This window comes from Sminthopsis crassicaudata, chromosome 1 (assembly GCF_048593235.1).
Source record: "Sminthopsis crassicaudata isolate SCR6 chromosome 1, ASM4859323v1, whole genome shotgun sequence".
Classification (NCBI taxonomy): Eukaryota; Metazoa; Chordata; class Mammalia; order Dasyuromorphia; family Dasyuridae; genus Sminthopsis; species Sminthopsis crassicaudata.
The window spans coordinates 81031061-81046225 of NC_133617.1; the positions used below are offsets into that span (position 1 = coordinate 81031061).

The 15165-nt window shown below is 45.2% G+C and overlaps 1 long non-coding RNA gene across 1 annotated transcript in view; it reads left to right on the forward strand.

Moving 5' to 3' along the window:
• Positions 1-293: 293 nt before the first annotated feature.
• The window catches only part of LOC141540480 (uncharacterized), a 77280-nt gene continuing 62408 nt past the window's right edge, over positions 294-15165 (forward strand). Inside the window, exon 1 of the long non-coding RNA XR_012481545.1 lies at positions 294-464. This is a non-coding gene — a long non-coding RNA (uncharacterized LOC141540480). The remainder of the gene's footprint in view (positions 465-15165) is intronic.

Consider the following 15165-nt stretch of genomic DNA (forward strand, 5'->3'; position numbering starts at 1 on the left):
TTCAGGAAAAAGATTCTCCTCCCCAATTCCATCCAAGTGGGCTCTTCCCGTTGCCATGGTACCCTTTACTCCAACCTAGTCCTACCACTCCACAACCTCGAGGGGAGGTGGGGAATCCCTAGCTTGAGAGGCCTCCTATTTCCGGTTTTCTGCGCAGAGCTTCCTGGGAGTTGTAGTCCCAGCCTGCCATTGGCCTACGGAGCTCCCTAGGGAAGCCTCTGGAAGGCGGAAAGTGGGGGAGGAGCGGAGTTCCCTACCCCGCCCCCACTCTCCACCCAAGTTACCGGCTGGAAGAACCGGGAAAGGGGAGGGGGTGTGTGTGCAGAGGGAGAGGCGAGGGAAGGTCACGTGATGTTTGGGTGTTCGGTCTTTCCAACCCGAACCTTCTTCTCCCCTCCCCCTCCTAACCCCCGCCCCTTCTTCGTTAACAGCTCGGTGCGTGCTCCCGAGCCACCCAGTCGCAGGTGAGGCGCGCGCGCGCCGGGGGCCCTCCCTCCTTTCCCCCGCTTGCCCCAGCCCCCTCCGCAACGCTCTGCAGCCTCTCGTGCGCCCCCGCCTCCCTTTTCCCACCCCGTCCTCGCGCGCGCCCCCTATTGTCCCGGGCCCTGGACTGCGAGGCGCGGGGCGGGGCGAGGCGGCGAGGCGCGCGGCCGGCCTAGCGGGGCGGGGCGAGCAGAGGATATGGGGGAGTTGAGGGGAGGGGCTAGAGCACGAGCGCTCTGGAGCTGGGACTTTCAGGGCTGAGTGCAGTGTGAGCGTCTCCGAGTGCGCGCTGAGGGCCTCACAGGCAGCCCAGGGGGCTTCGCGTTTCCTGCGGTCCCTTCTCGGCCTCCTTGAGGATGTTCTGGGGCGGGAGGGCTGAGGGGGGAGGGGACTCACCCTTTTGGGGGTGAGGGACGAGGCTGGTGCTAGCTATTGCAGAGGGGGCGGGGAAGGGAGCCGGGAAAGTTCTTTGGAACTTTAATTTGGATTTGCCAAGTTAGGCTGTTTGAACTTTTTTCCTCCGGGAACAGCGTCTGGCACACAGTAGGCGCCTAATACATGTTTATTGAATCGACCAAACTGTCGGGAGCTCCTGAAGGCTTTTGCTTGAGGGGAGACTTTTGCCTGGCAGTGTAGTCAAGCCGAGGAGGCGATTTAGAGCCAAATTTCCTGTGATTTTATCCCACGTTCTAATTTTAAATGGGCCCAGAGGAGACGAGTGACTAGTCCAAGTTACTAAACGGCGGAGATGCGACTTGAACTCGGCCCTTCTGCTTCCCAGCACTATCAGTGCCGTGCGCGCGGCCTTTTAGTTAAAGGCCCGGGCATTGGGAGCCTGGGCTGTGGTGGGTTTGTCGAAGTGGAAATGACGGGATAATTGCCAGGCTATTTTTGTCCTTAGAATAAAAGAAATGCGACTAAGAGTAAAACGTTTATTAAGTACTTACTGTTCCTGAGCATTGGGGTTACAAATGGACAAGGCAGACCCTGGCCTCCAGAAGTTCCTTCTCTAAGGGAGGGAGCAACAAAACCCCAAAAAACCAAATAGGTTAAAAACTGTCTGGGGAAGACAAACCGGAAGTCGGAGGCAGGCACTGACGGAAGAAGGCTTGGGAAGAGCTTTCTAGAGAAGATAGGATTTTCGTTGCCACTAGAAGCTGGAAGAAGAGTTAGAACATTCCAGGCGACTCCAAATCCAGTGCTCTTTCATTGTGTCATGAAGGGATGACGGAATGTCTGAAGGAAGACGTAATTCTGAGCTCTAGGAGATGCATGATGATTCCTGGTTCTCTCCTGTCAGAAAGAATAAAGTTCGGTCGCCCCCAAAACCAACTTCTAGTCAAATGGGGAACAAAGGAAGAATGGAGACAGAGAATTCTGAGCAGCCTGAGAGGGAAGAGTTTCCCTTCCGCTGAGGGCCGAGAAGGCTCCCAGAAGACGGCCGCAGAGCTGCCTTGGACAAGCCCACGTGAAACCCCTGCGCCTGTGTTGTCTTTTGCTCCTCCCTCTGCTAACTTGGGCGCCGGTCTGCGGACAGGCCCCGGAGAAAGCGGGGGCGTTCCACCAGACCGCTGCCCTCCCGCGGTGCAGTTCCCAGGGAAGGTGCTAATGAGCGGGGCAAGGCTGAGGGGAAGAACTGCGGCTTGAGGTTGTCTCGGAAATCTTACCTCCATCAATATTTGATGTAGCCTATCGAGGCCTGGAAGCCAAATTCCTTGGAGGGTGGCTCTGGAAGTGTCAAGGGCTCTAGGCTGGAAGGGGAGATGTAAAAGGGCTTTCCTTTTGTTCATTCACTCTTGACCTTTGTTGTATCTGGAGACATTTAGAACACTTAGATTTGGAGAGGACCTTAGAAAAAGTCTTAGAGACCTGAGTGTTCCACCCCAAACAAAGCCTTGGGGGAGGGGAGTGTACCGCCTCCTTTGTCTCGGCTGCTGCTGCCAGGTCCTGGCATTGGGCTAGGTCGTAGTCTACCCTGGACTCCAGCTTTTTAAAATTTTCATTCTGGTCTGTGATTGATTTCATTAGCATGGGGGGCGGGGATCTCATTGTTCTGAATCTTGGGATCTGAGAAATGTCTGGAGGCACCTGAGTGACTTGCCCAGAGGCATATCTGGGCTTGGAGTTGAACCCAGACCTTCCTGATTCCAAGGACAGATCACTCTTCACTGTAGAGTAAAGCTGCCATCCCTGGAGCTGGATGGATTGAAAGGAGGTAGGATTCTTTTTTTTTTTTTTTTTAAAGAATTTTATTAGTTTTAGGAAAATAGGGCCGTGTCTTTCATAACAAATCAAAAATGTCTTGGGATTCAACTGTCAAGTAACAGAACCTGGACCCTCTCAGAGTTTGGGGGAAGGAATGCATTTTGTATCAAAATCTCAAACTGCTATGTGTTGAGGGCGGTAGCCCCTTGGTATTCCTTGTTTGATCTCCAACTTCCTTTGGGACTTGGACCTTTGATACAAGATCTGGTCAAACTAGTTTGGGCTATCTGAGCTGGCTGGGGTTTTACAGCCCCTCATTCTAATCTGCTCAGACCAAATGCCAGCAGGAAATTCCTTTTTGGGAAGAGACTTCTGTCTATCCCCAAAAGGTAACAAGAGAATCCTTGTCTTATTTACATCCCTCTCAGGAACCTCCTTACATCACTGTGTCTGAATGATTGTGCTCTGGTATAAAACAGAGTCCTCAAAAATCTTCTCTTTGCAAAATGGGCCTTGTACCTTGCAGCCATTTTGCCCACCGGCTCTCCGGTGTTTCCATTCTAATCAATAAAGACTATGTTTCCATACAGCCTTAAGTAGCAAATTCCTTTGCTGCCGAACCCGCCCTTGGTTACTTTGGGGAAGGAAGGAGAGAAAAGGAACTGACCCATCTTGGTTTAGACCTCAGTTTACTCCTCATCACTATGGAAATATGGGCTGCTGTCCTCCTCCATCCCCACCTCTCTCAATTCACATAGCTATCCTGAGTCTACCATTATCATCCATCTACTTATACTATTGCAGGAGTAGCCTCCTAACAGGTTTTCTAATCTCTGCTTCCTTCCTCCTTAATTTGTTGTTGGTTAGCCATTTCTCAACTGAACCTGACCTGCTGTGGCCCTGTTTTGGGGTATTCTTGACAAAAATAATAAGATAGTTGACCATTTCCTTCTCAAGCTCATTTTATGGATGGCACACGGAGATAAGATGATGGCAAACAGATAAAATAAGCAACTCAGGTTTTCCACGTAGCTGGTAGTATCTCAGGCTGGATTTGAACTCCAGGCCCATTGCTCTATCCACTGAGGCTTCAAGTGCTGCCCTTTCTTCAGAAATGTTGTGTCACTTCTCCACTCAAAATTCTCCAAAGTCTCCATTAGCGCTTGGCAAAGAGCATGGGCTCTGGAGGTAGAGGATCTGGGTTAAGTCCTATCTCTATCACCTCCCTCCTGCATTTGTCAAATCATTTTTCCTCTTTAAGACTCAGTTTCCTCATTTGGAAAATAAGGGGAGTGGCTAACAGGCCTTGGACATCCTTTCCAACTCAAGTGTCATCAATGAAAAAAAAAGTCAGCTAAAGGCCTGGCATTCAGAGCCTTCCATAACTTGGCTTCCAACTCCTGTTTCCAGCCTTTCCTTAAGACTATTCCCCTCTACTTGTTCTGTGCTACAGCCAAAGTTGACTTGGGTTCCTCCACATGGTCCCATGTGGTCCCGTTTTTGTCTCATGCTGCTTCTTGTGCCTGAAATGCATACTGCTCCCCTGCTTGCTTGTTGAATTCCTATGGAAATTCCCAACTCTCTCTTCCTCTGTCCCTTCTTTTCCTCCCCTTTTCTTTCTCCCATCTCCTTCCTCCTCTCTCTCTCCTCCTTCCCTTTTCTTTTTCTTTATCTTCTTTTCCCCTCCAGTTCCCAGGTAATTAGGGTGCCTACTTGAACCAAATAATCCTTTCTTCTTGCTATTCTTCAGTGGGGAAATCACACCTTCTGAAGTGCCTCATCTTATTCAGCTGAAATCTACTGCTACCAAGCACCTGGAACTTGCTAAAGGCCTTAGCTTAAAAAGGCCAAGATTTCACTGGGCCATCTCCAGTGGTTCTGATCTTTTTTTTTTACCACTGGACCCAGATGGTGCTGGAGGAAAGAGTGAAACTGGCAACTTTGCACAGCCCTCCCTCACTGAAGTCCAATTCACTTGCCTATCATGGCATCAACTTCCTTGATATCACAGTCCTATTTAAGAAGGAAGGACAAACAATCACAACAACAGGACCATCAAGCAGTGATGGCAGCTCTCTGGATTCTGTTGTCTCTACCAAGAAAATGAGGGATTGGACCAGAATTATCTCTTCAGTCTGCTGTATGTCTGCTGTTCTATGAATGTTATTTCCTCTACATTCAGCCCTCTTCCAGCTTAGATGTTCAGTACTCAAGTTCTAAGGCTTTCTCTCAGCGCTAATGTTCTAGGGGATTCCTTGATTCCATAAGAATTTGGACTGGATGACAACCAAGAGTCCTTTTAGTGCTAACAGTTGCTGATTTTATGATGCCAGCTATAACAACAACATTAACTGACATGTGTAGATTTCTTTATAATTTAGTTTGTATCCTCATAACAACCATGCATGGTACTGCAGGTATTTTTATCCTTATTTTAATACTGATGACCCTGGGACTCAGGTGAAGTGATTTTCCCCAAGGCATGTAACTAGGAGGTAGCAGAGATGAGATAGAACCTTAGAGGTAGGACTGTTAGAGCTGATGCATACCCCTATGATCACCCATCTTCCTTTTCTACCCAGTATGAGAATCCCTTAAATGGTTCATCCAGCCCCTGCTGAAATACCCCCAGTGTGAGTGAGTGCTCTCTGCCTTCCCAGAGCATTGTCCTTAGTTTTTATCTTGTATGAGTTGGAAGGGACCTTAGTGAATATCTAGAACAACTTCCCAATCTCAAAAAAGAGGAAACAGGAGTCCCTGAAGATGATGGGACTTGCTCTCCCATAGCTGTTTAGTGGTAGAGTGGAGCCTCGGTCTCTCTTTTGATCCCAATGCAGGGGACTTATGGTTTTGTGACCATTTTGGTCATTAAGTTTTGATATCTACCCAATGTCTACAACAAATATTTAGTGTCTACTATATTCCAAAGGTCATGCTGGGTACTTGAGACACAAAAAGCAAAATAAAACTGTTCCTGCCCTTGAGTGATATTCATTTCACTGGAAGGGGTAGGACATAAACAACTATGCAGGGTATCAGGAACCTGAGGATGGAGAAAGTAGTGACTGGTAGAGTTCAGAGACAGCTTCAGAGGAGGCAGCTGGGGGGCGCAGTGGATAGAATTCTGGACCTAAAGAAAACCTAAGTTCAAATTTTGACCCAGATATTTGCTAGCAGTGTGACCCTTAGAAAGCCACTTAACTTTTCTGTGCCTCAGTTTCCTGGTGCAAAATGGAATTAATAATTGCACCTACTCCCAGGGTCCTTGTGAGGATCAAGTGAGATAACAATTGTAAAACACTTTGCAAATCTTAAAGTGCCATTTAAATGATAGCTACTATTATTAGAAAGCAACAGTGCTGAATGTTGAAGAAAGATGAAGAATATAAGAGGTCAGAAGAGTGAGGAAGTGCTTTTCAAGAATGGGGATTGGCTTCTGGACATATATGGGAATAAAAGATTGAGTATTGAATTTGGGGATTAAATAGTAGTCCAATTTAGTTGATAGAGTTTGTGAAAGGAATAGTATAATAAGGCAGGAAAAAGCCATTTGCATAAGATCTTAAATGCCCGACTATGGCATTTGTATTTCATATATAGGAAGGCACTGATTATTTTTTGATCAGAGGAGTGCAATATTCAAATTTGTGCCTTAAGAAGGTTATTTGACAGTTGTGTAGAGCATTGACTAGATAAAAGAGACATGAGAAGTAGAGATAATAATGAGGAAATTATTACCATAATTGTAGTGAGTGGTTATAAGAACCTGAGTAAGAGTGATAACTTATTGAATGGACTATTCATTGAATGGAGTGAATAGATGAATGAGAAGAATGTTGTTGTGGAGATGAATGGATAAGACCTAGTAATTGATTGAATATGGAGGAGGAGGGAGAGGGATGGAGTAAGGATGATAGAAGTTTGAACCTGGATGATTGAGACACTAGCAGTGTCATCCGTAGAAATAAGAATATTAGAAGATCTGTTGGGTTTCAGGATGAAGATGAAGTACCATTTTGGACTTGTTGAGGTTGAGTTGCCTATTCTAGAGAAGATATCCAACAGGCAGTTGGCATGGAAAGAACTGAAGGGGTAGAGAGACACAGAGAATTAGATTTATTGATATGGGAGTCATCTGTGAGATTATCCTTGAACCCATGGGAATAGTTGAGGTATTTAAGATAGTCCATGAAAAAAGAGGAGAGAAGAGAGCCTAGGACAGAGGTCTAAAAAAATATACCCCTGTTAATGAGGCAGGAAATGGATGATGACCAACAGAGGAGAATGGGGAGCACTCAGACATGTAGAAGAACCAGAAAGAAAGCTAAAGGGGGAGAAAGTGTCCCGAAGAAGAGTGGTATCCCAAACCTGCAGAGAGGTCAAAGAAGATGAGGATTGAGAAAAGGCTGCCATATTTAGCAGGCAGGAGATTGTTGGAGAGAGCAGTTTCAGTTGAATAGTGAGACTTGGAATCCAGATCACAAGTAACTGAAAAGTGTGTGGGTAGTGAGGAAGTAGAGTTAGCAAATGGTATAGATGCTTCTTTCTAGGAGTTTGGCAATGAAAAGAAGAAAAGGTAGAGGATGATAGCTTGAGGGTGCTGTGGAGGCAAATTAAGGAATATATTTGAGTAAAGGGCAGCTGGATGGCACAGTAGAAAAAGCACCAGTTTTGAAGTCAGAAAGACTCAACTATTTGTAGACAGTGAGTGATTATAACACTGAGGTATCCTTTCAAGATCCTTGGCCAATTCTTTCAACTGGCTTTCCTAGTGTTAATATACAGGACTTACTTTAATATTTAAAAAAACTCATGACAAGAAGGTGACACTTCTTAAAGGAAGCCTTTCTGTCTTAATTGTCAAAACTTTTTCTCTTTTCAAAGTATATTATACTAACCTCACTAGATAGTCCTTGTCTCTCCATTCCCTTTTGTAGAATGAAAGTTTCTTTGGGGCAGGAATTCTTATTCATTTGTGTTTATAAGTCTGGCATCTTAATGTATAGTAATAGACTTTTAATAAATGTTTCCTGAATTGAATTTAACTGAATTTCATCAGGGGGGCAGCCCCATCATCAATGTAAATCACATTCCTGAGTAGATGAACTCTGTGATTCATGGTGGTAGTTATGATGAAAGTGTTGTGAGCCTTAAAAGGCTATACAAATATGAGATGGCCTAAAAACATTCTTTGGTAATCATACTTCTGGTGATGAGCTGTCCCACACAGACATATAAACCTTGGGATGGAGGAGAAGCAAAGTCCCAATGAACCCTTTGCTGATTTTGTAAGACATCTACAAACAACTGTCACAAGAACCATTGGAGAAAATGTAGCTATAAGAATCATCATAAGACAACTGGCTAAGGAAAATGCTAATGAGGTTTGCAGAAGAATTACATGGGAACTACACAAAGATGCTCCTTTAGAGGAAATCATAAGATGCTGGGCCACAGTGTGCACAAATGTTTATTATACCCAGGCTATGATGATAAACATGGGAAGACAGGGTCCCTCTTGGCAAGGGACTTCTAGAGAGACTCATTGATGTTTTCAATGTGGAAAAATAGGACATCTGAGAGCCCAATGTATGTATACAGATAGAGTGAGAAGACAGGGTAAGAGAAGACCCAAAACCCTGTGTCCAAAATGCAACCAAGGTTTCCACTGGGCCTCAGAATGTAGATTGACCCAGGGAAATAAGAGGTGGGGCTCAACTCCAAGACATAAAATAAAAGACAGATGGGGTATAATGGCAGAGTTTACACCCAGAGAAGTTCAGGACTCTGATGTGATCAATCAGCAAAAAAGCAATCAGATGGCAGAAAGATATCACATGATCTATCAGCCAAAAAGCAATAAGATGGCAGGAAGGGATTACAATTGGGGAGAATACAGGCTTTTTTAACCCAACAGAAGGGCAGTGTCCAGTGCATACAGCTCTAATATAATGAACAGCTCTAATGTAATTGCAAGGTGATGAGAAAAGATTTAGAAAGTGGTAAATAGAAGGGACTAGATAGGTTAACTGCTTAGGAGAAAGGGTTTTCTTGTATCTCGTATGCCAACGAGAACCTGGAGAGAGACAGAAAAAGAGAAGAGCCTCAAAACAAAGTAGAAGACCTAAGAAACATCTGACATTGAAAGAGCTTGGCTGATAATGAGATTGTTAAAGAACTTTAAAACCAGCAGGAATCATTGGATTCCCAGATACATGATGAGACTATTGTAGGACTTCAAAACTTGCAGGAATTATTGGATTCCTGGTACATGAAGTAATGGACAAAGATTCCTTTTGGACTATTTCTAGGACTTATGGACATGTATAATTCTCTATGTTGATTCATGCTATTTGTTACATCACTACTAGCCTGTTATTATGTGTTTATGTGATTTATGTAATTATGTGTAATACCTTCCATATTGATGGATTTATGTATACCTGTTTCAAGTGAGCCCCTTCAGAAACCTGCTAATCTGATTTGATTTCCCATTTGTTTTGGTGTTTTCATCTCCCTTCCTGAGACGTCAAGGAGGGCATGATCACTTCCTTTTATGGTATTTTCACCCTTTTGTGAGTAGTCAGGGAAGGTGTGATCACCTCCTTTTTGGGGTTCTTATCTTCTTGAGAAGTCAGGGAGGTCATGACCACCTATGTTCTAAAACAAAAGTGGGAGATGAACTTGGAACAAGGTACTAAGTGCAATCCAAGAAAGGCTTGCCCTTGGACTTAGATTCATTCATCCCATCTCACCCCACCTTGGTGGCAGGCTCTCCTTCACTTCTCCACTGAAACCAAGACTCTGGAAGGCCTGTAAGAAAACTAGCTGAGCCCCCAGTGAAGGATACAAGACTTTGAAGGAGACAATAAAGGATTTGGACTTTAACCCCTGGCTACCCATGTGGTGATTACTGAACTGAAAGGAAAGCTGCCTCCAGAGACCCCCCCAAAAAAAACTCAACAAAGAACATTACATTTTAGAGAGAATATTACAGGTGATGACATACAAGCCATCCCACCTTGGCCTTAGGTGATGACATACAAGCCATCCCATCTTGGCCTTGGGTAATGACATACAAGCCATCCCACCTTGGCCTTGGGTGATGACATACAAGCCATCCCACCTTGGCCTTGGGTGATGACATACAAGCCATCCCACCTTGGCCTTGGGTGATGACATACAAGCCATTCCACCTTGACCCTGGGTGACAGACAAGCCATGCCACCTTGGCCTTAGGTGATGACATACAAGCCATCCCACCTTGGCCTTGGGTGATGACAGACAAGCCATGCCACCTTGACCATGGGTGACAGACAAGCCATCCCACCTTGGCCTTAGGTGATGACATACAAGCCATCCTACCTTGGCCTTGGGTGATGATAGACAAGCCATGCCACCTTGACCATGGGTGACAGACAAGCCATGCCACCTTGGCCTTAGGTGATGACATACAAGCCATCCCACCTTGGCCTTGGGTGATGACAGACAAGCCATCCCATCTTGGCCTTGGGTGATGACAGACAAGCCATCCCACCTTGGCCTTGGGTGATGACAGACAAGCCATCCCACCTTGACCTTGGGTGACAGACAAGCCATCCCACCTTGGCCTTGGGTGATGACAGACAAGCCATCCCACCTTGGCCTTAGGTGATGACATACAAGCCATCCCACCTTGGCCTTGGGTGATGACATACAAGCCATCCCACCTTGGCCTTAGGTGACAGACAAGCCATCCCACCTTGGCCTTGGGTGATGACATACAAGCCATCCCACCTTGATCTTGGGTGACAGACAAGCCATCCCACCTTGGCCTTGGGTGATGACAGACAAGCCATCCCACTTTGCCCTTGGGTGATGACAGACAAGCCATCTCACCTTGGCCTTGGGTGATGACAGACAAGTCATCCCATCTTGGCCTTGGGTGATGACATAAAAGCCATCCCACCTTGCCCTTGGGTGACAGACAAGCCATCCCACCTTGGCCTTGAGTGACAGACAAGCCATGCCACCGTGGCCTTGAGTGACAGACAAGCCATGCCACCTTGGCCTTGAGTGACAGACAAGGCATGCCACCTTGGCCTTGGGTGATGACATACAAGTCATCCCACCTTGGCCTTGGATGATGATATCCAGCCATTCCATGTTGGCCTTGGGTGATGACATACAAGCCCTCTCACCTTAGCCTGGGGTGACAGACAAGCCATTCCACATTGTCTTTGGGTGCCAGATATACAAACCATTTCATCTTGACCTTTTCAGGCCCCATTTCAGGACCCATCTGCCTGAGCTCATGATTGCTGGCATGTCCTACAAGGACTCAGCATCAATCCCACCTACAATAAGATGTTGAAGGAGGATGCCTGATAAAAGTTGGATATAATGCTCTGCAGTCAATATTTGTGGCCTGTTGACTAAATATGAAATGTCACATGCCATATTTTCTAGATTCCTTAATCTCTTGGTTGTTCTTCTGTAAATGTACATTGATTTTTTCAGGGCTTTTGTTTGAGGGTAAAAGCTAGACTTTCCAGAGTAATTCCATGTTTTGCTATTTGGTATAGTATATTTTAATATCTGGGAATATAATATAGTACATGTGGGAATAGAATTTACATTCTGCCAGCCAGCCTTATTGAGAAACAATATGGTAGACTTTGAGTCATGGATTTGAGGCTTGAATCCTAGCTGAAGTGTGATTCATGTGACCATGGTCAAGTACCTTACCTCAAAATCTCTGTTTCCAGTTGTGCTAAATGGGAACAACACTATAAATACTGCTAGCATTCCGCATACCTTCCCATGTTACGTAAATTTGAGTTATCAAAGCCTTGTGCCCATCCTCTGGGGGATATAGTGGAAACTGTGATGGAGCCTCTGGCCTTAAGGGGTTCACTGTCTAGTCAGGGAGGGAAAACGTATATGGAAAAATTAACTATAAAGGTAGTGCACACTTGTATAGCTGAGAACATTTAGGGTCATAGATGATCAGAGTTCAAAGCACCTTTCTTAGAGAGCAAGTACAACCCTTTCATACAAGGTCTCATGGCAAATCCAGGACTGGCACCTGGACACCTGGGGGAGCAAGACTGTGACAACCAGTAGGAACTTAATCAGAGGCAGAAATCTATGGAGGAGTGAAGAGGAAGGAGTTTGTTGGGGACATGAACATAGCAAGAATCCATTAAAATGACTTTTTAAAAGTTTGGGGTTTTTTTTTGAAAGCTTTCTCCTATTCTAAACTTTTCTTAAAGCTAACATGTTGGTACATTTCTCAGAAAATAAGGAAAGACTGATTTATAGGAGGGAAAAAAGAGGCGGTTGAAAAATAAATAATTTTCCCAACACTTCATCTAACACTTACCGAAAGGGAAGATGGGAATTCAATTTCCAGGGATCAGATGCCTAGCCTCACTGTGTCCCTGGGATGTGGTAGAACTTAATGCTGAAACTCGTTTGGCTAGGAGCTTGATGCCCCATGCAGTGTCGGCAGCCTATTCCCATTCTCTTCCATGAAGCCTTTCTTAAGTCTGGTTCTTCTGGGTCTTCTCTTCTCATGACCAATAGAGCTTGACTGTGAGCAGCCTCTTCAGACACCACCTGTAATAGCTTAATCCTCAGTTTGTGATAGGGTCAGGATTTGGGCTAGCCATGCTGGGAAATGTGACACAGTGGCTCTCTGAACATACCCAGCACCCCAGCATCTGCTTTATTAGTATTTTCTCTATCACTTTCTTAAGGTCTAGACAATCAATACTACAATGTCTTAAGCCCTGTTTGCTGATTTTCTAGATGTAAATTACATTCTAAAAATTTAATCAGTCCTAGTGAATTATATGAGTATGCTACAGCCACCCTTGGGTAGAGAGGAACAAGAAAAAGAGAGCAGGGAGACAGCCCCCACAGGAAGTAGTGGGAGGACATGGGAACATGTCAGGGCAGATGATTGTGACCTGGGCCAGAATATTCAGAAAGTGACAGTAAATTTGGGGCTATCAGGAGCTGGCAGGTCAACTCATTTTCTGTATTTGAATGTCAAAAGTACCAGGGAGTGAAGGGGAGGCCTTGGGAGCACTGTTCCAGAAGTTAGGGTCAGGGCCAGAATCTGGGAACAGAGTACATACAATGGGTGAGGGCAGAGGGTGAAAAGGACCAGTGTTTATAGGGTCCCTGTGCTTTGGATGAGGAGTGGCCAGTGAGGGGAGAATCCTTAGGCTTATACATATAATCTCCCTATAAATTCTCTAGCATGAAACACCCTCTTCCCTCCCTCCCAGATCATCAGTTTAATCACTCAATAAACATCTGCTACCATGCCTGGGTATTGTGGATAGAAAGACAAATGAAATAGATCCTTCCCTCCAGGAACTTATAATCCTATGGAGAAAATAATGAGTATATATAGAAGTACATCCAAATTGTTTGCACAGTAAATACTAGGTAATATGGGGGGCACTAGCAACTGAGGTGTACCTGGAAGAATCAGGGAAGTCCTGTGGTAAGAGCTGAGCTGTGGTGAGATGCTATGGTGAGAAGAAATCCATTCTTTGCATGGGTGAGGGTGTGGCAAATTGTAAAGACAAGGGAATAAGAACTAGGGTTCCATATATTATAAATGGAATGAATGTGTAATAAGGCTTCAAGTCTAGGTTGGAACCATATTGTGCAGAGTTTCAAATTCCAGAGGAATCCATATTTGGTTCTAGAGGCAGAAGGGAGCCACTTGAGCTTCCTGAGAAGGAGAGTGACATGATCAGATCTGTGCTTTAGGAAGATTTCTTTGGCTACTTTACATGACTTATTGGGGAGTAGAGAGGTTAGAATAACTCCAAGACTTTTGCACTAACCCCACCAAGAGTGATGAATATCTGAACTAGGGTGATGGCTTTTTGTGAAGGTTCCTTTGATAAGAATTGTTCTTTAGGGAGGACTCTCAGGACCCTCTAAAGATGGGAGGCTGACTTTCATATTCACTGGAACATTTCAGACCTCTCACATATTCTAAAGACATTACAAATGCCCCTCTATCAGGACGGCTCAGGTCTTCCCTGCCTTAGGAATGGTCCAAGTATTAGTCACATGCCTGCGTGACCATGGAGGGAGGAACTTCCCCATGAGTCTTACTTTCTTCATCTGGAATTTGAAAGAATTGTATGAGGTGAACCCCAGCATTCCTTCCAGCCTCAAAGATCTCTTTTTTTAAAGCTATTATTTTGTGATTTTGCTTTATAACTCATCTGGAATCATCTAAGACACAAAAAGGGGCAACCACTTGCTAGAGGTCACAAAATCAGGTCCATGACTGATTTGGGGAATGAAAAATTTCCCAGATAAATCTTCTGACATGCAGTACATGTTGTCATTAAATCAGAAGAGATTTGGGAGGGAGCTTAGACTATGGAAAATAGATTATCAAAACCAGATGGACTCTTAAGACATCAGAGATAGGACATGGAATGTCAGCTGAAAAGGCCTTCAGAGGTTATGTAGTTCCAATCTCATTTTACAGAGAGGGAAACTGAGGCCCAGGGAAAGAGTGACTTAAGTGAACTACACCCAAGCCAGTGGCTTCTCCTGAGTCCCAGCAGGCCCAGCTCTTTGTCTCTTCCCTCCACATTCTCATGTACTTCCTCTTTGCTGATAGACACCTGTCCTCCGAAGCATTTCCATTCATGTACACTTCAAAGGGGCAGCTGCCAGAAGCTGACACAGTCTGGGCCCCATGTTGTCTCCAAGAGTCTCTTGGTTTCTGGCTGCAAGATGTAGGCTTGGGACACATCCGCTGGAGCCCCCACTTGAATAGGGGACTCCTCCAAGGCCCCAGAGGAAGAGGTCACCAGGGCAACTAAACCTGTCTCTCCGGCCCCTCTAGCCTGCCTGAGCTGCTCTTGGCCCCCATCCCTCCTCTCTGACTGGCAAAAACCTGCTGGTCCTCTGAGCCCTGGTGTGAGTGCTACCGCCCCCTGGAAGACGTCCCTTGTATCAGATAGGGGCAAGAGCCCCATGAGGACAAGAGGACTGTCCGTCTCTGGCACTTCGGTGTGTACTCCTGGGAAAATCACCTCTGTCCTTCGCCTCTCAGTTTGCTTAGCTATAAAATGACCTTACTTGGTCTCTTCTAGCTTTTAAGACTTTATGATAGGAATTCTGCTTCTTATTTCTGATTCAAGGCTTCAGCATTTTGTTCTTCGATTTCTTGTTTATTTCTTCTTCTTGTTGTTTTTATTTATTATTTACCTTTTTGCTGAGGCAGTTGGGGTTAAGTGACTTGCCCAGGGTCCCACAGCCAGGAAGTGTTGTGTCTGAGACCAGATTTGAACTCAGGTCCTTCTGACTTCAGGGCTGGCTGGTGCTCTATCCACTGCGCAAACTAGCTGCCCCATCTATTCTTTTTTAAGTAATAAATTATTTTTTCTGCATTCTTTCCTTGTTCATCCAGTTGCTAGTAGTCTTCCATTCTAAGATGACCTTGTATTT